The sequence below is a fragment of the Scyliorhinus canicula genome, chromosome 11 (genome assembly GCF_902713615.1).
Source record: "Scyliorhinus canicula chromosome 11, sScyCan1.1, whole genome shotgun sequence".
NCBI classification, from domain to species: domain Eukaryota; kingdom Metazoa; phylum Chordata; class Chondrichthyes; order Carcharhiniformes; family Scyliorhinidae; genus Scyliorhinus; species Scyliorhinus canicula.
The window spans coordinates 10,646,408-10,669,043 of NC_052156.1; the positions used below are offsets into that span (position 1 = coordinate 10,646,408).

Consider the following 22,636-nt stretch of genomic DNA (forward strand, 5'->3'; position numbering starts at 1 on the left):
TTCACAGAATAAAAGCATAGGGAAATAAATGGTGAACTGAAAATCCTGTTATTGTAACTTCATGACCATTTTTTGATTATACAATTATTGGGACATATTTTCAGCAATCTGATTTAAAATTTTTAATGACTATTAACTAGCTGCACCAGTCAGGAGACGTGGAGAGGTGTTATCGTTTTTGCAGAACAAGAAATATACAGCATAGGAACAGGCCCTTCGGCCCTCCAATCCTGTGCCGATCATGATGCCCTAACAAAAGAAAAACCCTTCTGCCCGTACTCGGTCCAAATGTTGCAATTTCAAAATAACAGTCAGCAATCTGCGCACCCTCATTTGCTTTATGTAAAATTACTGCAGAAAATGTTTAAACACAGAAATCAGCAGCTTTTTCGCATTCCATAGGTTAAAGAGATAATCCTCCCCAGTCACAAGGTAGGAAAGGCATAACAATCTCAGGATAAGCAGTTTGGGTTTGACAATAGAGAATTCAGCTGTGGGGTTCAGTTATACATCTGCCTCCAACGTATTTGTTCTAAAAATTATCTACTTTAGCAGCAGGTTTTTTTGGGGGGGGGGGGAGCAAGGGCAAAGAACCATCAGTCCACTTAACAGTAAAGAATAAAATACAATAAACTTTCTTAGAATTCGGATTCAGTGCAAGTCCAAAACAAAGGATTTTGTAAATAGAATTACAGGCACAAAGAAGTGGCGCCATCTGCTGAGTCACGAGCTAATGAATCTCATTGCTGAATGCTAATTACAGTGAAAGCTGAAGGCCACAGCTCCTGCTGTCTAAAAAACACGCCCTCGCAGCAAGAAAACAAGCCGAATTACTCCCATGTGCCAATGATGAAACTAACACAACCATATACATTCATCTTAGACTACAATTTGAACAGGATTAATGGGTACAAGGATGACTAAATGGCAGATTGAACACAATGGCCCCTTTACTGCTGAAGATTATACACAAAGCAACTGGTCAGAAGTGTTTACTGAGGGTTGCAAGAACACAACACATTACTGAACTGTTTCAAAACAGTTGTGTAGTGTCAGAAACGTTTCACAAGTTTTACATTCTTGGGTGGTTTAAGCTGTAGTTGGTTGATTATCCGCTTTCAACTCATTCCAACAGCGATTTAGGTCTTTTCATGACCCAGCAATTTTACTGAAGACTTAAGACTAAAGTGTTAAATGGTAACCCGCTATTGTGCCGTATGCCTGGACACCAGCAAGCACAGATCTATGGCCAACCAGCCTCAGAATTTAAGTTCGTTCCCACCCTACCTTGTCAAATAATCTATTCCCACCCTACCATGTCAAATAATTATTTACATGAACATGGTGTCTTCAGGTTTTCTCACTCTTCCCAATCTTGGGAGTTATAATAGGCAATTAATCAGGAAGAACATTTTCTCTCAAAGATTTATACATTGCTATGGTTCTATTATTAAAGTCATTAAGTATACCCAGCTTTCCACACAGTATTGCAGGATGGTGAGCCTTCTAAAAGTTCTTGCAACTTGATGACAGTTTAATGAACAATAGTTGCCCTCTTGTTCTTATCCCTCCGTGCACAATGGGTCCAAGTAATTAATCTGGTTATTTTTGCAACCCCCCCCCCAAACCCTACCTCAGGGTACGTTAAAGCACAGGCTAAATAAACAGAGGGTCCTAATTTTCTTCACACCACTAGCAAAATGCTACTATTGGAAGAAGAGCCATTGATTTGGATAAAGAGTGAAATACAGCATTAATGAGTTTAACAGAATATGAAAAAGTGCATAATATATTCTCCTTGAAAAATTAAATACACAATTTGTACATGGAATTATGGCATGGTATTTGGATAATCAGTGAGTACATGAAACCCACAGTGTGCACAAAACTAATTTTATTTGCACAGCAATGGCATCCACAAGTCAAAGCTAACATTAGAACTGCTTTAAATGAATGCCAAATGCGTTGTAGTTCATGGCTTCGGGATGGAACATAACATTCTAAAGGTTAACAATTTTACAAATTATGATACTTAAAATCCTGTTGAAGTCATAGTTTGAAACCTTGTGGTACAATTGTGGAGGGTTCTGGCAAATACAGACGTTACAGCTGCCTCAAAAGTATTGTGTTGTGTTGTCCTACTTAAAGGAATGTTTAACGTTAAAATGTGATTGCACAGGGCAGCACGGTGGCACAGTGGTTAGCATTGCTGCCTATGGCGCTGAGGACCCGGGTTCGAATCCCGGCCCTGGGTCACTGTCTGTGTGGAGTTTGCACATTCTCCCTGTGTTTGCGTGGGTTTCACCCCCACAATCCATAAGATGTGCAGGATAGGTGGATTGGACACACTAAATTGCTCCTTAATTGGAAAAAATAATTGGGTACTCTAAATTTTATTTTTAAAAAAAAAATGTGATTGCAAGAAAACAAAAAACTTACAACTACAACTATCATTTGCCCATCACGGATCTCCTAATGGCCGTCAGGATCAATTAGCAGCCAATTAAAGTGTTTACTGACACTCATGCAGAATATGCCTTATACCAGTTTTACCCTCCACCCCATTCCTGCAACGGTGGTTTTGTTTTAGTTATGAAGAGAGATTGGATAGACAGAGGTTGTTTTCCTTGGAGCAGAGGAGACTTGGGGGGGGGGGGGGGGGAGAAAATGATGGAGATGTATAAAATTTTGACGGGCGTAGAGTAGACAGGAAGAAACTTTCCCCCTTGTAGGAAGACCAATGGCCAGGGGCATAGATTTAAGGTTAAGGAGCAAGAGATTTAGAGGGGAAGCAAGGAAAAATATGTTTACCCAGAGGGTGGTGGAATTGACTGCCTGAAAGGTTGGTGGAGGGAGAAACCCTCATAACATTTAAGAAGTATTTAAATGTGCATCTGTGATGCCAAAGCATACAAGGCTATGGGGTAAGTGTTGGAAAATGGGACCAGAATAAAATGGTTGTTTTGACTGGCGCAAAAGTGATGGGCCGAAGGGCCTTTTCTGTGCTGCAGATCTCAATAACTCTACGTTTTAATCTGAAATTGCTCTGTATATTTCCCACTTAGCAGGGCAGGGATTCTGATCTGCAATATGATGAACTTGCATTACAATAGTGCACTATTTATACAGATGTTAGTCCAAAATAAAAACAGCACACACAGGAAACCAAGATGAGCACATTTCAGCCAGTGTTTCCATTAATCTCCAGAATGACAACTTGAAACGTCACAAGATTCCAGACGAACAGCAAACAGAATTCTGAAGTTATGTATTGTGCTTTTGGCATGAGATTAGGGATGACTCGAAGTCACAAAATAATATTTTAATGATGCTTCACATACTAACATCAAAACCTTGAATGGACTCAAGCATGATTTTTTAATATTTTTAGCGAGACGATTTGGATACAGAATCTTTACAGTGCAGAAGAGGCCATTTGGACCATCAAGTCTGCACTGGCTCTCTGAAACTGCATTCTACCTGGTCCCACACCGCTACCCGAATCCCCATAATCTTGCTCATTCTTTTCAGAGTAAATAAATTAACTGAAATGAAAAAATGGAAATTGCTTATTGTCACGAGTAGGCTTCAAATGACGTTACTGTGAAAAGCCCCTAGTCGCCACATTCCGGCGCCTGTTCGGGGAGGCTGTTACGGGAATCGAACCGTGCTGCTGGCCTGCTTGGTCTGCTTTCAAAGCCAGCGATTTAGCCCAACAGCCTTATTGATAATTATTCCAATTTCAATTTGCATCAGCAAGCAAAATAATTCTTTATTCCATGGGAGGGACAAATTCTGGTGGGATGAAAGCTTAAAAATTAGCGTCAAATCTATTTAGCACAGAATCAATAAAAAGACAAAGTACTAGAAATACTCAGGTCTGTCAACATCTGTGAACAAAGAAACAGAAGCGAGTGTTTACAGCACTTTCTTTTTATTTCTGATTTCCGTAATCCACAGTATTTCACATTTATATTAGTTGTTACTCCCTGCTAACATAGCTTTACATATTTGAGTTCACTCCGAGATACAAATTGGCATGAGCATCAGAAAAAGTTGTCATCAAATCAGAAAAGGAAAAAAAAAATACACAATGCATAAGCTAAATTTGAGAGGGAGGGGAAAAAGGAGAGAGCGAGAGTCCGAGTGTTAGTTGGAAGTTATAACTTGTAATTTGGAAAAACTGAAATAGATTACAAATGGGTTTCTTAAATGGTTAAAAATGGGCTCAAGTATTTCACTTAATAAATATATGAAATAAATCAATGTTGTAAACCATTTTGTATTTAAAAGATTAAGGGACAGCTTGTAACAAACTTTTGAGATTAGATTTTTCTGGCCAACCATATGAGCAAAAATAGTTTAAAGTGAGCTAATCTCAGATTTAAAATTTCTTCAGATATATAATTCATCAATACCTTAAAATGAAATAAACAAGGATAGAATGCTCATGGAAAAGTGGACCAACTGATAGAACCATTTTAAACTGTCAAGTCAGAGGAACTTTGAAATGTAAACAAGCTTTTGAGAGCTCAGAGAGTAATGTTGATCACCTGCTCACCATCTGTCAGCTTTATCCATGCAATGACAAGAGGTTCCTTTCATATGTGTACTGAATTGCATACTATTTTTATATTCTGAATAAGAGAAATAATGAGGAAAACATAACTTGCTCTGTGTAGTAGAGGTATTAGGAGATTATTTATAAACCACTGCTCAACACTACAAAATCAATCAATCTGTATGGATCATTAAACCAGCTTCAAGTTTGAGATACTTTGGCCAATGGGAAAATTTAAACAGCAAAGCTCAAAGTAAATAGAGAAATAAATGAAGCAAGCCCTAACATGTCTGGATTATATTTTTCCAGTCATTAAAACAGGTCACTGAACAAAAATTGAATACACAATTGTACCCTTTGAACTAGATTACAAATGATTAATGCAATAATTCAATTCAATGCAACGTGCAATTTAAGTGCTGCATAAAGCATCATTTTCTAGTAAATCCCTTTTTCCAGTCGATCGGCCATTTAACCAGCATTATAATAATAATCTTTTTTGTCACAAATAGGCTGCTTCACAGCTCCAGGGTCCCAGGTTCGATTCCCGGCTTGGGTCACTGTCTGTGCGGAGTTTGCACGTTCTCCCCGTGTGTGCGTGGGTTTCCTCCGGGTGCTCCGGTTTCCTCCCACAGTCCAAAGATGTGCAGGTTAGGTGGATTAGCCATGCTAAATTTTGCCCTCAGTGTCCAAAATTGCCCTTAGTGTTGGGTGGGGTTACTGGGTTATGGGGATAGGGTGGAGATGTGGGCCTGGGTAAGGTGCTCTTTCCAAGAGCCGGTGCAGACTCGATGGGCCGAATGGCCTCCTTCTGTACTGTAAATTCTATGAAAAGTAAGCTTACATTAACACTCCGGCGCCTGTTCAGGTACACAAAGGGAGAATTCAGAATGTCCAATTCACCTAACAAACATCTTTCGGGACTTGTGGGAGGAAACCGGAGCACCCGGAGGAAACCCATGCAGACTTGGGGAGAACGTGCAGATTCCGCACAGACAGTGACCCAAGCGGGAATTGAACCCGGAACCCTGGTGCTGTTGAAGCAACAGTGCTAACCGCTGTGCTACATTTTAAACCTAAAGCATTTCTTTCAAATAATACAGAAGTAGAAAACAAATATGTTTGATGGAACCGAGAACACCTAAAATAAGTTACATGATACTGTATACATGTTTGCAAAGGAACACACAGGGTATTCTACAGACCTTCATTTGCTGCTGTCGATACCCCTGTCCTATCTCCAAAAGCATCCACCATTATTTATAGTTGCACATAATGCAGGAATATTGCTGCTTAGCCATGAATAATATGCTTGCCACCACTTGCCAATGATTACATTAGCTGTCTTGTCTCCTGCACAGCCTGACAACCTGAACACTTTCACAACTTTTACGAGCCTGGTTTATGACTGATAACATTTATAATGTCCATCCTAAATATTTAATTGCAGAACAAGGCTGGTTTAACATCCTCACAGCCATATTTTAAATAAAACTAAAATCCAATTAACTGACAAACAATCCATGTACAATTCACCATCTAATTGGGAAAAGAAAATCCAGTGTTATCAGTATGACAGCAACAGCAAAAATTCCCCATTCGATGCTAAGAAACCTACCGTTTTTCCCATTTTTTGCTTTAATTTTAGACAAAATTTCACCAGAAACATTTCTACAATATTTTTCAGCGTTCTAATAATTTCTTGAAAGAGAAGAATTGTGAAGCAAAAATACTACGATCTGCAATATTAAAATAGCCGTTCAGCCAATTAGAAAATGTCAATAGTATTGCATTAAAATCAACTAACTATACTGATAAATATTTTGCAGGAATACGAGTGCTATTAAATTGAGAAAGGGATATGTAGCATGAATTTTTACATAGGATGGCATGTTGCTTGAGATGATTTAAAATAACCTGATACTGGAGGTTCTCATTTTGCACCAGCAGCAGCGATGGAAATGTTGAAGAATTTCTTCAATATTAGAGAGGAGCCTAAGAAAAAATTTGATTAATTTTCTTCCTTCATTCAAATTACTTAAGAACTCTGCTCTCTGCTTTGACATTCTCTCGACTGAATTACCATTCCAGCAGCCTTTCTACGTTGGTGCAAACTAAAAATACAAACTAAACACACCCACACAGAAGAGCACCCGCAAATCAGAAACTTTCACAGCAGCCAAAATTCCTTCCCTCCCCACCTCAAACATCTGATATTATTAGAAACGCCAAACCAGTCAGAAAGGGGATGTAATTGGATTTTCACAGTAAAATCACAAGAACATGATCAGTATCACTCAACAAGTTTCGATGTGAGCCTTGTTTGTCATTGCTGACAAAAGAGGACTTGAAAGTGTATTTCCCCAATTAGTGCCACATTGTCTAATGTCTAAATTGGTCTGCATATTGCAGTTAAATGAGATGGAATTGTACCATTCATTGTGATATGAAGCTCTTATCATATGAACTGCTTGATAGAACTGTATTGGCTGTTCAATAATCCTCAAGATTTATTTTCCGCAAGAGAGAGAGCAAAGACTGCAAAGATTAATGCAACAGCAAGTCGCTTTAGCCTCAAACTGCACAATTTTCAAAATTTGATTACGTGAGAAATAGATGCTTTACACAAAACCAACTTCTAACTTACTTCTATAGTTGAAATCTCCTGAAATAGAAATGCCTCATGTTGTCCCTGTCCACTAAAATATTTACGTTGGCATGAGAGAATCATTTACTAAAAATGCAATTTCAAGTTGTTCCAATTCACCCAACCCAAACAAACTAGATTCTCAGGCACATACTTAACAATAAACGCAAGAAAACAAATGTTGACAAAAGCCAAACGGTTGAATTCTGGGATAACCATCAACCTGAGCTTTGAAAGTGGCAGAATCTAACACTTAACTACTCCACAAGCTCGCCAAACATCCATTACCACCTATGTGCAGAAACCAAAACATGCAGATTCAGTTTTCTGTTTTAACCTTAGCTCCAGTGATAGAGGCGGCAAAAAAATTAGAAAATGTGCCAATAGTTGGAAGATATTCTACAATAGTCTAAACTTTGCTTAAAAAAAGACAAAAACTTCACACATTGGCAACACAGTAGACCCAAGACGAGAGAGCACAACTGTAACCGTATACATTAATCTTTCCCAAGATTAACTGGAAATTAATGGGTTTAATCCTTCCCAAGATTAACTGGAAATTATTAGATTTGTTTTATCACATCTACTTCAAAAAAAATGGACATTTGTTTCTAAAATATAGAAGATGGTTACCTACATCCTGTACAAGTTAAAAATAAATGCAGCTGGCAAAAGCTGCAAGCACTACGGTTTAACACCTAACTGTGGATATTGTATTATTCCCAATGAAACAGCTTTAACAGTTCTGAGAAAAAGCATTCTCTGGGGTTAAACAAATCTTACTGATCAAAGCCCCACAATTAGGCCAGTGCCTAAAGTTACCAGATTTTGTTGAAAACTGGTGATCACATTAGACGAATATATTGTGTCATTGCAAGTGCCACAAATGGTTTCAATTCCACCTATGTGAAAGCCCCATTTTTTCTTGCAGTGGATACAAATATACTAAATGCAAGATTCATGATAGCAAGCAGATATACTAAATGCAAGATTTATGACCATAAGCAAGGCAGCTTTCTTGTTAAGGATTCAGAGGCTGGAACATATTCAATGACTGGAGGAGAGGGAACATTTTAATACGGTTAGGTTTACAAGAAATGGACAGGAACAGAGCAACATGGAACTAGATAGTAACTGTAGAACATCAATAGTAATATGTATGGATTTTACATTGTAGATAAAAACAAACCCATTAATTTCCGGTTAATCTTGGGAAGGATGAAAGTACAAGGTTACAATTGTGCTCTCTCGTCTTGGGTCTACTATGTTGTCTTTATTTTTATCAAGTTAAAAAACATTACTACAAAATACAATATATAATTAAGTGGCTCCATTTACATCATAATTCAATGATAAAATGCTTCAACTTCAAATAATACAAGTTAAATCCCAAACTCAGCTGATATTTGCTGTTTTAATTATCAGTTTTTAAAATTGCTGATGAGTACACCAAGAGGAGATGACAATAAAGGCAAAAGAAAAAAAGAAAACACACCAGGGCGGCATTTGTATAAAAGACGAGGCCTGCTCACAGCAGCATCAGTTAAGGACAGGCAAGTGAACAATATTATTCTCTCCAATGTGCATTGGCTCACAACACCAATAAAAGGTAAATTAAACAAAATATCATTGCAAGATTTCGAGAAACCAAATACATCCAAATCTGGACATGGGCAACATTTCAGGTCTTTAATTCTTCAAATTAGATATAAACTAGACAAGTTTCAAGGAGAAACCAACTACAGTTTAGGAAAAAACAAGTGTAAACCATCTACATAAATAATTCACAAGCTGCTGAAAAATGCACTTGGTATGAAAGTCAGACCAGATAATGCATACAGGTCTATGAATAGGAAGCAAGTAGTTGGGTCACAATCTGATTATTATATAATTAATATGTGATAGATAAGATACATCTTTAATGACAAAGTCTCATAGGATTTACACTGTTGGATTAAAAAGATCATAACTTTCAAGCTCAATAAGGTTAATTGAATGACTATGACAAAATATCAAATCTCATTAGGGATCTCAGCTCCCAAGTGAAGAATGACTTGAATTACAAATACATTAACAATCTTATCAGGATATACAGTTTTGCTTCAAATTAATCCAGAGACTAAGGGCGGTGGAGGCAGCCCGCCAGCAGGATCAACCGGCCCCACCATTGTCAACGGGGTTTCCCGGTTACAGCACCCCCTCATCATCAGGAAACCTGTGCCCCGGCATGGGACTGGAATTTCCCGCCGGCGTGAACAGCCGGTAAATCCCGCACTAAATAACATTTCTAACTTCTTAGTCAACATATGATTTTGCAATATTAAGATTTAAAGATTTTACTCCAGTTGCAGAAAATATTGCAGGGATATTTTGGACTATAACATACAGTTAACATTATGTAAAAGGCAGCACGGTGGCCCAGTGGGTTAGCCCTGTTGCCTCACGGCGTTGAGGTCCCAGGTTCGATCGCGGCTCTGGGTCACTGTCCGTGTGGAGTTTGCACATTCGCCCCGTGTTTGTGTGGGTTTCGCTCCCACAACCCAAAGATGTGCAGGCTGAGTGGATTGGCCACGCTAAATTACCCCTTAATTGGAAAAATGAATTGGGTACTCTAAATTTATAAAAAAAACAAAAAAAAAATTATGTAAAATACCACAGAATACAAGCTTCTGATGCCAGCAGTACATGCCAAATAATGCATAACCACTGCTTATTAAGGACAATATTGAAAAGAAAACAGAACCATAACGTACCTACATCATTTGGGTGGTAACACCACAGTATCAACATATAAACTAGTAACAAAATAGGTGAAGTTAGAATGACAGAACTGAATATGTTACAATGTGGTGCTTAAAGGAAGTTACCTGGCTAGAAGTGCCAAAGGTGAAATATCGGGACAGCCTTCCAAAATGCCACCCCAATCTGCGGGGAGCCTTTCCAAGCCCGCCAGCAGGAAATCCCTCTAAGAGCAGCCTCGGCAGGGAGAAACGCCTGAGGCCAAAGAAAAACAGCAAAGTGCTGTTGAATAGAAGGGTGTTTCGCTGCACTGCAGCCGCTGAGAAACACCCTGTTAAATGTGCCGCTCAGCGGGCTTTAACTTGAGTGTGCTGAATCGAGCCCATGATTTTGCCTTTTCCCAAAAAAAAAAGCATCCAATTTCTTTCATGTGGCCCAAATAACAACTCAGATGTAGAGGAGAACTACGAAGCTGAACGAACAATTGCAGTCTCATAGAAGAAAATAGGATACATAAAAGATAGGGGCGGGAGGAGGCCTTTTGGCCCTTCGAGCCTGCTCCGCGAAATATGACAGCCTCAAAATATTGCAGCCTCTTAGGCATGTGGAATTCATAATAATGCTAATCACAAACTGATTAGGATTCTGAATTGATCCTTTCTTTTTGCAAGAATGAGTCCAGGTTAGCCATAACATTGTGTTCCAAAAGTATCAATTTAGAAGAACTGAATGTCAGTTGGCTTTGCTAAATGGAGAATTATTGGAGGTTCCACACACATGTGCATGAGAGGTACGGATGTATAAAGAAGTTTGAAGAAATAAAACCTTCATGCATGACAGCATAACACAACAGATGTGGCATTTCAAGTATTCAAGCATTAAAACAAAATTAAGTTCTAGAACTTCAAAAAGGAACTGAGAATTACCAGGGGAGGCCGCAATGCTGAAGGCTGAAGAAATACCTATGGTAATGGCTGCAGAATTCGAAAGGCAGTTTACAAAACACCTGGAGGCGATGAGAAAGGAGATGAGGGAGGTTTTGAGTGTGCTGGTGGAGGAGGCGATTTCCCCGGTGACGACGGCGGTGGCGAGTGCAATGGCGGAGGTGCGGGCGCAAGGGGAGGCGCTGAAGGTAGTGGAGGAGACGGTGGCGCAGCACGGTGATCAACTTACCTCGACGTGGAAGGCGATGGAGGTGAACAAGGATCTGCAAGGAAAATTGGAAGATCTGGAAAACAGGTCCAGGCGACAGAATTTGAGGATTATGGGGCTGCCCGAAGGAGTTGAAGGGCCGAGGCCGACAGGGTATTTTGCTGCTATGCTGGCGCAACTATTGGGGCAGGGGGAGGAACCCTCCCGATATGAACTGGATCGGGCTCATCGGTCGGGGAGGCCTGTACCAAAGGCGGGTGAGCCACCAAGAGTAGTGACTTTGTGCTTCCTTAGGTACTGTGTGAAAGAGAAGGTCCTGTGCTGGGCCAAGCAGAAGCGGGTGGTGCAGTGGGCTGGAGCTGGTATACGTGTATACCAGGACTTTACGGTGGAGCTGGCGAGGAGGCGGGCTGCTTTCAACCGGGTGAAGGGGGCACTGTACATCAGCAAGGTGCAGTGCGGCATTGTATATCCAGCGAAGCTGAGGGTGACTTATAAGCTCAAGGACTTTTATTTTGGAACGGCGGAAGCAGCAGAGGAGTTTGCGAAGGCAGAAGGACTGTGGCAGAACTGAGAAATGGCCATGTGCTGACGTAACCTCATGTCTTCTTTTTTTTGTCTCACTGCGTCCTGGTGTATGGGCTAAAGGAGCCAATGGTGTATATATTTGGACAAGGGAAGTGATGGGATTTGCACTTGAAGTGAGGGCTCTTTGGGGTGTAGGTGGGGGGTGCGTGCTAAAATGGCTCTTTGGGGTGTAGGCGGGGTGTGCGTGCTAAAAGGGGATTTCTGGGTTTTCCTTGGGCCGGGCAAGAGGGAAAGGGACCCGGGAGGGGGCCTCCGCGCTGGCCGGTTTAAAGTGAACGGGAGTGAGGTGGGGGGAGGGGCTGTAGCCATCGGAGCCTAGCAGAACAGGATCCGAGTGGTCTAGCCGGAGTGGAAAGTTGGGGGGAAGGAACCGAGGTTGGGGGAAGGAGTTTTACAAGAGGCAGTGGGCGGGAGGCGTTGAAGGGGAAGAGGGGGTTTACAACTCTTCGATATCACATACGGTACTCTTTTGGAGGTTGGACGCCGGTGTGTGTGTGTGTGTGTGTTGGGGGGTGGGTGGATTCTAGGGTGACCATGGGCGGTCCCGGACTCCTTTCTTTTTTCTCCTTTGTTTTTTTTTTGTTTCCACCATGGGAGGGTTTTTTTATTGGATGCATATATTGACAGGTGGGCCGTTGTTTGGGGTGGTGGGAGTATGGGATCGTTGTTATTGTTAAGGGGATTGACTTTGTATTTGTTACCATTTACTGTTTGGGGTGGGGTGGGGATTTTGGAGTAAAATGTGAAAACGGAGAATAAAAACATTTTTTTAAAAAAAAGAGGGATTACAGAAACTCAAATTGAAAATTTCCTCAGGTAGATGCAGGTAAACAAAGAGTTTTATAACCTTTAAAGTCCATGTATGAACGTTTGTTTGAACTCTATGTATTTACGAAATGTCAATCATCTAGAATGGTGTGCGAGGATCTGTAGGTGGGGGCGACGTATATCTAAGTCAATAGTTATATTTTACTGGAAAATATTTTACATTTATTAACTCTGAAGAGGAGTCTCTGGACTCAAAACATTAACTTTGTTTTTCTCTCCACAGATACTGCCAGACATGTTGAGTTTTGCAGCATTTTCTGTTTCTATTACATTTATTATTGGTGGCAGCAAAAAAAAGGAACTGAAAATTGACAGTGGATATAATCTGATATCAGAAGTTTCCATGCTAATACAGATTGGCTGTTGTGTTTTTTACATTGACTCCACTTCAAAAGAAATTCATCAGCAGTAAAGCACTTTGAGATATCTAGTGTCGTGAAAAGTGCAAGCCTTTCTTTCATTTAAGTATAACATCAAATACAGCACCCAATTTCAAAGCAGTTAACTTTGCAACCACCAAATTCAACAGTACTCATACCTCAAATATCTGGACACCAATTCTTGATATTTAACAGCTCAATTCTATTTACAACTCAAAGAACATTCTCTTAAAATGTTCACATATTGCTACTTTTTCCCTGCCATCTCCCCTTTTCCATCTGCTCTCAGTGCATTAATAAATGTAGCTACCAAAATAATAATAACAACAATCTTTATTAGTGCCACAAGTAGGCTTACATGAACACTGCAATGATGTTACTGTGAAAATCCACTAGTCGCCACACTCCGGCGCCTGTTCGAGTACACGGAGGGAGAATTCAGGATGTCCAATTCACCTAACAAGCACGTCTTTCGGGACTTGAGTCATTCTGGGCAGGATTTACCGACCAACCCACCATGTGTTTTTCGACAGCAGAGGTGGCCCGTCAGCAGGATTTACCCACCCCGCCATTGTCACCGGGATTTCCCGGTGACTGCACCCCTCGTCAACGGGAAATCTGTGCACGGATGGGACCGAATATCCCGCCGGTGTGAATAGCTGGTAGATCGCCCTATTTATAAACTAATCTGAATTCGAGGAAAATAGGAAGATTCATTTTCTCATATGCTGAATAAAGTAGTTTAAATTTTAGATCTGATTAAAGACTAATTCCAGCAATTTCACTTTCTATATGATTAAACAAACAGTTGGAACTTTTGATATTCTTGCTTTACAATGATGATCCATTGAATGTACACAATTGTCCAATAATTTTAATTGCTCACATTAAAAATTATGGCAATTTGCCATTGTGCATTACAGACTACAGCCACGTTCAATTTAATCTGGTTAGTTTTCAAAGTGAGTGGTCCTTCAATAAAACAATATCCAACAGAATCAATGGTTGTGCAATTGAGGGAGTTCCATGATTTTGACCCAGCAACACTGAAGGAAAGGTGATATATTGCCAAGTCAGGATGGTAAGTGACTTGGAGGGGAACTTCCAGGTGGTAGTGTTTCCAGGTATCTGTCGCCCTTGTCCGTTTAGATGGTAGTGGTCGTGGTTTTGGAAGGTGCTGCCTAAGGAGCCTTGGCGAGGTCTGCAGTGCATCTTGTAGATGGTACACATGCTGCTACTGTGCCTCAGTAGGGAGAGAATGCTTATGGAAAGGGTGCCAATAAAGCTTTGTCCTGGATGGTGTCGACCTTCTTGAGAGTTGTTAGAGCTGCACTCATCCAGGCAAGTGCAGACTGTTCCATCACACTCCAGACTTCTGTCTCATATACAGTGGGCAGGCTTTGGGGGGGGCGGTGTCAGGAGGTGAATTACTTGCCTAGCCTCTGATCTGCTCTTTTGTAGCCACAGTATTTATATGGCTAGTCCAGTTCAGTTTGTGGTCAATGGTAACCCCCCCACGATGTTGATAGTGGGAGTTTCAGTGATGGCAATGCCATTGAATGTAAGGGGCAATGGTTTGATCCTCTCCTTGGATCTTGTTGGAGGTGGTCATTGTCTGGCACTGGTGTGGCGAGAAATGTTACTTGCCAGCCCAAGCCTGGGTATTATCCAGGTTTTGCTGCATTTGCACCTGAACTGCTTTAATGTCTAAGGAGTCAGTCATGAATGGTGCTGAACATTTTGCTTCATGTGAACATTCCCACATCTGACCTTATGTTGGAAGGAAGGTAATTGATGAAGCAGCTGAAGATGGTTGGCCCTAAGACACTACCAGAGGAACTCCTGCAGTGATGTCCCAGGACTGAGATGACTGACCTCCAACCCACCACAACCATCATCCTTTTGTGCTGGGTATGGCCAGTGGAGAGTCTCCCCCCCGATTCCAATTAAATCCATTTTTGCTCGAACTCCTTATGCCATACTCAATCAAATGGCGCCTTAATGTCAAGGGCAGACACTTTCACCGCACCACAAAGTAATTGCCCCAAAGATGAGGTGCCCAATCAGTAATTCTCTGAGGAGCAGTTTTATTTGTATATTATAATATGCATCACCTCTCATTCATTACAAACTGTTGCAGTATTTACTTCAAATATCATGGCAATAGAAAACAAGACCTAATAAACTACCCGTTCAACCAAGTCACCAAAAGTATGCCCAAATTAGAGGATTGAGTCTATAATTCATAAAATTAGCATTAAAGATTTAACGTAAAAATACATTTACTTAATTTGATCAATCCTACTGCAGCATACAAGCACAACCAAGTTCACTATCAGCAGTTCAAGCAAAAATCCATCCATGACTAAATTTGAAACTGATTAATATGCAAATTTTACTTTCTTTTCTCCCTCGTGCTGAATAACCTGTTTTGCAAAGCTAGGATCTGAAGCAGGTATGAAAGAATTTTTTTAAATTTCAACGCTTGTACAAAATTTTAACAGTATGTTTAGCAAACATAATTAAATCTAATTTAAAGTAAAGGTTTCATTTCCAAATTAAATTACATGAAGTTTGAATTATGACTTGCAGCCATCAAGCTAGACGGTAACACAGTAGCACAAGTGGATAGCACTGTGACTTCACAGCACCAGGGTCCCAGGTTCGATTCCCCACTGGGTCACTGTCTGTGCGGAATTTGCACGTTCTCCCAGTGTCTGCATGGGTTTCCTCTGGGTGCTCCGGTTTCCTCCCACAGTCCAATGACGTGCAGGTTAGGTGGATGGGCCATGATAAATTGCTCTTAATGACCAAAAAGGTTAGGAGGGGTGATTGGGTTACAGGGGTGGGTGGGGGTTTGGGAGGGCCGGTGCAGACTCGATGGGCCGAATGGCCTCCTTCTGCACTGTATGTTCTATGTACTAGTTTCTTCACAAACAACTTAGTCATCAGCAGAAACTACTTCAAATCTAATTTTACATAAGGCAGCAGAAAGAACAAACAAATGGCAGTCCTACTCAGAAATTAGCTCGACAACTGACATGTACTTTCTAAAGAATGAGATTCAGGTCAGCTACGATTTGTTCAACGTGACTATGTGTAACTGTGCAAACACTGTATGCCTCAGCACACTGGTAGCATTTGATGTACTTAACGTTCCATTTCATTTATTTTGTATGTGTAACCTTCGGACTCAGAGAATCGAAGTGTCAGATGCAATCTACCGGCCGCGAATCAGTACCAGAATCGTACAGGAAGCAGCCGGTAGACCCCGAGGGAAGCCTCTCCCAGGATTCCTTACTGTCATTACGCCTCACAAGATCTCGTGAGTTGTCGCTATCCGTGGGTGGGACCCAGTTTCGTACAGTTAACTCAGTTTAAAAGCTCAAGTAGCAATGCTGCTGCCTGATCAAACGGCCACCCGGCAACTATCGGCCTTGCCAAGACGACCCCAGAAGGTCCCTATGTAGCACTGGTCCCCACAAATGGGTATCAGGCGGAATGGCACTTTGGGCCGTGGTCTCTCCCAGGCAATCGGGAGGCCCCTGGGCAGGATGGCACCCAAGCACAGCTGGTGCCACCCAGGCACAGCCACCTGGGTGCCAACCTGGCACTGCCAGGGTGCCCACGTGGCACTGCCAGGGTGCAAGTGGACAGGTTGGCATTCTGCCTGTGCCAGGGATTGGGCCCAGGAGTGCTGATATGTGGTGAAGTGTGTGTGCTTGAGGACCCCCAACAGGCAAGTTGGGTGGGTCCAGGTGGGTCTGGGGGTTATGTCCTGGGATCATTCCCGGCACTGACCCCACGATTGCGACCCAGAATGGATTCCACTTTTCTAAGCTTAAATCTCGCCCAATTTTCTTTGAAAGAAGCAAGACAATCAGTCTGAATGCCAATTGTAAAGTCTATCATTTCAGCCGTGTTATTTTCCTATCTCCAATACATATACTGCCAACAATAGATAAGCACATACTTCAGCCAAGCACAATTTTACTCTGATGCTTGAAAGGGGATAGGGAAAGAGAAAATGGCAGCACTGATCTTAAGGATCTTGGTATTTTTATTTCCGCACTATTCCCAAGATGACGTTTGGGCATCCACATGAAGAACCTCCAGTGTTTCAATGTTACAAATTTTTAAGACATATCAAAAACAACCAATAATATTTCAGTTAACAGAACTCTGGCTCACAGAACTAACGCAAAATTTGTTAACTTAAAAATGGAGAACGGTTCTAAAATTCCTTAATTCTAACATACTATGTTATCTAGTCTACTGAAGTTTTGTTCATTTGTTCGTTGTTCAGCACATTGTTAACCTGCTTATTTTAATGGGGGTTGGAGGGCGGAAGAGACAAACCTACAATTTTTCCCTGAACTTAATTGTTCTTAATTTAGATTCAGCTACAATGTAAACTTGTTGGGCTCCATTGTTCAAAAAGCACAAGATTTGAATACAACTTAGATGGTCTGCTAAAATTTTAAACAACCACAAGGGGAAATTCAAAAATTTCAGATGAGGTAACCATTATGTTCAACACAGATGCCAAGTGCAATTGATGCAGACTGATGTAATCAGCATCACTTCCTCTTGCTTCTGTTACTGCATTGTGCCCAAGTCTGTTTTGAACAAAAATATCCTGAATATTCTACCAAAAAAACACGAAGGACATTTGGGGTTTGAAATATATGGTTAGCAAATGTAGCAAATTTATTTAGCTACAATTTTTAATTTAGGCAAAAATGTCCAAGAGGTCTAATCAAAAACAAATAGACGTTGAACAAAAGGGGAAGATTCTAGGAATAGTCGAAAGATTGATAAATCAAATTAAAGAGAGACATGGTCGTGGAGGAGAGACAGGTGTTCATAGAACTCCAGAGGATAGCATCTAGACCAGGAGTTCTCAACTTTTTTTTAACCTTTTCCTCTTAATTTTTTTTTGTGGACCCCCATAGCCATTCCACAGAAAAAAATACCGTGGGTATTTAATATGCTGCTTCTGTCATTAAAGGTTCTCCGGGCTGTTCCTAGGGGACAATAGCCCGGGCAATCTTCAACAACAACTGTCATTAAAGCACAATAAACCCATTTGTCATCAACCGGTATGGATTTTTTTTTCTCAGAATACAGTACCACAAAAATAAACACAGCAAATGCACCTTTTTGGTTCTGAGCCCCTTCAGCCCTCAAGGTAAATTAGATAGATTATAATCTCTCTTTGACCTTTGTCAGTGCGAGAGAGAGAGAGAGAGAGAGAGAGAAAGGTGAATATTCATCATGAAAACAAACATTTTTTTCTTCTACTTGATTCTCAGTAATAACAATTGTTCTGAAGTAGAATTGCTCTATGGACCACTAAAATATCACCGTGGACCCCCAATTCGTTATTTTTTTTGTGTGGATCCCCAGTAATGTTACATGGACCCCCAGGGTCCATGTGGACCCTGGTTGAGAACCACTGATCTAGACAGATGAAAATATGGTTGCTAATAAATTGAGTGGGTTGCACAAAAGGTAAGGATTAGACATGAAGCAGTAATATGTTATGGCCTGAAGGGGGAAAGTTAAAGAGATAGATGGAACAGGCATTGAAAAACATTTGAACCAGAGAGCGATAACTTTAAAACTCAAGGCTCTGGGATGGTCAGAAGCCATTGTAGATCATTTAAGAACCGGATGAGAGATAAGCAGGGCAGGATGGGAGTAGCAACTTTGGATGAGCTAAATTTTACAGGCTGGGGAGAATGGGAGGTTAGCTTGAAGATCACTGGGGCTAACAAAGGCACAAGACGAGACTGGAATCAAAAGAGGAATATCCTGGCCAATATCGGTCACTATCAATACAGATTAAACGTGAAATACACTGCAATGTCCTGTACTGCAAGCTCACCTGAAAATAAATGGCACACTCCTCCAGGTTTTTTTTCTAATTGAAAACGTATTAAATCAACTGAGTATTTAACACAGGGTCGTTCAGTTTTCCTAACTTGCCAATATACGGCATATGTTATAGAGGTTACAAAATACTCCTTGCAACTTTTACGCTTACCTCAATTCCCTCCTCTGCCTCAAATCTTCCACTGATGCTGCCAATGTAATTCCACACCAGATAGATCATACCTACTGCAACTAGGATCAGGTACACTTTCTGTTCCATAGCTACCATATTCAACCATGGTTATAAGTTTAGGTTTTAAGAGGACCCAAGTTAGCTTGTACGCTAGGGTTTAGAGGAATGCGTTAAACAATACAGAGCTTCTGATTTCCACTTAAAAATCAGGCCTGCAGGACTCAAAAACAAAATACCTTCACCTACATAAGATAATGACACTGGAAATTTAATGAACCAAGGGGCTAATTATGGTTTTTCATACAGATTTTCTTTTGGAAAATGCACTCAAATTTCAGATTTTTCTCCCCATGTCTATGTGGGTTTCCTGTGGGTGCTCCAGTTTTCCCCCCACATCCAAAGATGTGCAGGTTAGGTGGATTGGCTATGATAAAAAAACTGCCCTTAAGTGTTGGTGCAGACTCGATGGGGCGAATAGTCTTCTTCTGGACTGTAGCAATTCTATGTAATTCCAGGAGTTATCGTCTTAACAGTGACAGATTATAATACTCTTTATTAGTGTCACGAGTCTTTATTCATAAAAAATCTTGTATTTGTATATTTTATGTCTTCAGAGCCTAGGAATCAATCCAAATATAATGGCCACTGATTTAGAATTAGGAAAAATAGCTGATGTGTGCCTTCATGGCATCTGAGCATCGCTGGCTGTTCTTCATGCCTGATTGCCCTTGAGGTGCTGTTTAATCTGTATACAGAAGACTCCCATTAGCAGAATGAGACACCAAATCATCTGGATCCTCTTTGGTGCTGTAGCTTGATGCAGGAATAATACTCTGCATCAGATAATGGCATGATACCTTAACCAGGTCCTTAACTATTTATTATATTGGCATGAAGAGTGGTGTAGAGCTTATAACCCACAACGTTCTGCTGGGTTTAGCAGACACTTTTAATAAAGCCAGAATCACTCTACAGTTAAGGAATATAGGTAAAACTGGTCTCCATTAGCAGGAAAAAGACTCTCAAATCTGATGAATTATATGGGAATTTAATTAACAAAAGAAAGCAGAGTAAATGATAAAAAGGGAAACAAAAGCGAGCATTTTCATATTAGACAGTGACTCTCACTCGTGGAGATAGCTCATGATACTTTGCTGAAACCCCAGTGATGATCTTACAAGTAATGATCACAATTTGTGTCATTTAATAACCTGTGTTTTTCATATGATGATTGCGCACAATCACCAGCAATGGTCACATGAATTTTGACACATCATCGTGATCTCCTCAAGACTGAGTGAGGCTGGTCAAGCTGTATATGTATCATACAGAAACAAGATAAATTCTGGTGTGCTTCAATAATCACTGAAAATGGGCATTTAAGAACACTTCAAAAGGACCAGCACAAAATAATTTGGTTGCTGACCGTGGACCCAAGCAGGACACCAAGCACATGCGCAGCAGGCGATGAATTAGGAAACTCGTTCAGCAAGCAATCCCAAGACTGGGTGAATAATGGGGGGCCAGTTACTGTAACAAAGTTTCCGTCACAAACAAGAGCCCTGTAAGAGAGTTGCATTATCAATTAGTCAAAGCAACAATGAATTGCAAATTATGAGAAAAAAAGTGTAACGCTCTCCAAATTGGATGTGCCAATTATATTTAATCGCACCATAAGATAATAGGGAGTCGATTGAATTAGATCCTAAACTAACCCTATACTTACTGCAATAGATTTAAGCACGCCCCATCATAATTATACAGGTTCAATCACTTGTTTTCTGATTCTACTGGGTGAATCGCAGAACCTGCTTCTACATTAAAACCGACATTTGACAGGAACCCAAATTTCAATCATTGATCGGACAGCTTTCCAAGAAAAAGCAGCAGCTGTCAAGGGTTTGACTTTCCCAGTAGAGAAGATCACACATTCCAAGAGAATGTCCCATATTCAGTGAACTTACATTAAATGTGGGATAGAATTATGGCGAGTGAATACAATCTGGGAATAGGGCCCATTTAAATCCAATTTACTGGATTCTAATTATTACATCCAGCTTGTCGGTCGGTTATATATTTGGGGGGGGGGGGGGGGAGGGGGAGAAAGACAGGGAAACAAAATTAAAGGATGATTTTTTTAAAAGATTTAAACAGGGGCAAGAACGATTTGGGGGGGGGGGGGGCTGAGACCGTTTAAAAACAATGGCAGGGCCACACAAGCAGGACATGAGACTTGTATTAATTATTAATTGAACAAATAAAAGAAACAGGGAGCAGCCGATGCATTTTGAGCGGGGAATTGGTTGAGGGGAGCATTTGCAGGCAGATGGAGCCGCCCTCACGGTCAACCCAAAGATGCTGCAGGAAACCATTAATTAATCCATTCACTAACGGACGGTCCTCTTGATTTGCTGGAGGCGAGGGTTTATATTCACCCGGGCTGGTTTGTTTGAGTAGTGTTGTTTTTGTTTCTGAAAGGCTGCCCGCTTACCTGTAAGTGAGCTTTTTATTTTCTCCCTCTCTCTCGCTGCTTCTTCTTTGTTCTCTGACGTTATAAAATGGCCGCCGTCTTCCCGCTGACAACAGCGGCGCGTCCCAGCGGGGTGGGGGAGGGGCCTTCTCTGGCCCCGCCCCTTCACCCGGCCCCGCCTCTCCTCCCCTCCCATTGGCTTCCCACCCCCACCCCAGCCGCGCCGACCTCAGCAACAGCGCTCCCATTGGCCGCTCCGGGCAAGCGGCCACGTCACTGTTGTCAACGGTTTTCGTTTTCAAATGGGCGGGCTTTGTCCCCCCCTCTTCTCCCCTCCCCCAACAATACAGCTTGTTATTCAGATCGCAGCTGGGTTTCCATTTCCAGCCTCCTCCTTTGCAAGAACATAGTTAGCATGATGCTCGCAGAACCATAGAATTTGCAGTGCAGAAGGAGGCCACTCGGCCCGTCGAGTCCATGTTAACCCAACTCCCCCCATCTGTTAGTCTTTCCAACATCTGCAGTATTTTGCGTCAAGCTTTTTCAAAACACCCAGAAAATGCTGGAGAGGAACCCCCCCCCCCCCCCCAGCGTGTCTGGCAACATCTATGGAGAGAGGAACAGGGTTAACATTTTTGTTTGTCCCCGTCTGACAGTGGTCAGCACCGGGACGCGTTTTTGATTCCAACCTCGGGTGACCGTCTGCACGTCTTCCCCGTGTCTGCGTGGGTTTCCTCTGGGTGCTCCGGTTTCCTCCCACCGTCCAAAGATGTGCAGGTTCATAGATCATAGAATTTACAGTGCAGAAGGAGGCCATTCGGCCCATCGAGTCTGCACCGGCTCTTTGAAAGAGCACCCTACCCAAGCCCACATCTCCACCCTATCCTTATAACCTTGTAACCCCACCCAACACTAAGGGCAATTTTGGACACTAAGGGCAATTTATCATGGACAATCCACCTAACCTGCACATCTTTGGACTGTGGGAGGAAACCGGAGCACCCGGAGGAACCCACGCAGACACGGGGAGGATGTGCAGACTCCACACAGACAGTGACCCAAGCCAGAATCGAACCTGGGGCCCTGGAGCTGTGAAGCAATTGTGCTAACCACCATGCTACGTGCTGCCCGATTGGCCGCGCTAAATTTCCCTTTATTGTCCAAAGATGTGTGGCTTAGGTGGATCGGCCATGATCAATGC

The 22,636-nt window shown here is 41.5% G+C and overlaps 1 protein-coding gene across 3 annotated transcripts in view; it reads right to left on the bottom strand.

Annotated features, from left to right (window-relative positions):
• The window catches only part of LOC119973820 (inositol hexakisphosphate kinase 2-like), a 30,064-nt gene extending 8,477 nt beyond the window's left edge, over positions 1-21,587 (bottom strand). The window contains exons 1-2 of one of the 3 annotated variants that reach the window (XM_038812254.1): positions 21,457-21,585; positions 20,392-20,527 (exon numbers count right to left, since the gene is read on the bottom strand). The gene's annotated coding sequence lies outside the window, so the exon portion shown is untranslated. Of the gene's footprint in view, positions 1-6,478; positions 6,497-20,391; positions 20,528-21,456 lie in introns of those variants that run through there. The other 2 variants (XM_038812253.1, XM_038812256.1) reach the window with 2 other exon arrangements.
• Between the last annotated feature and the right edge of the window lie 1,049 nt (positions 21,588-22,636).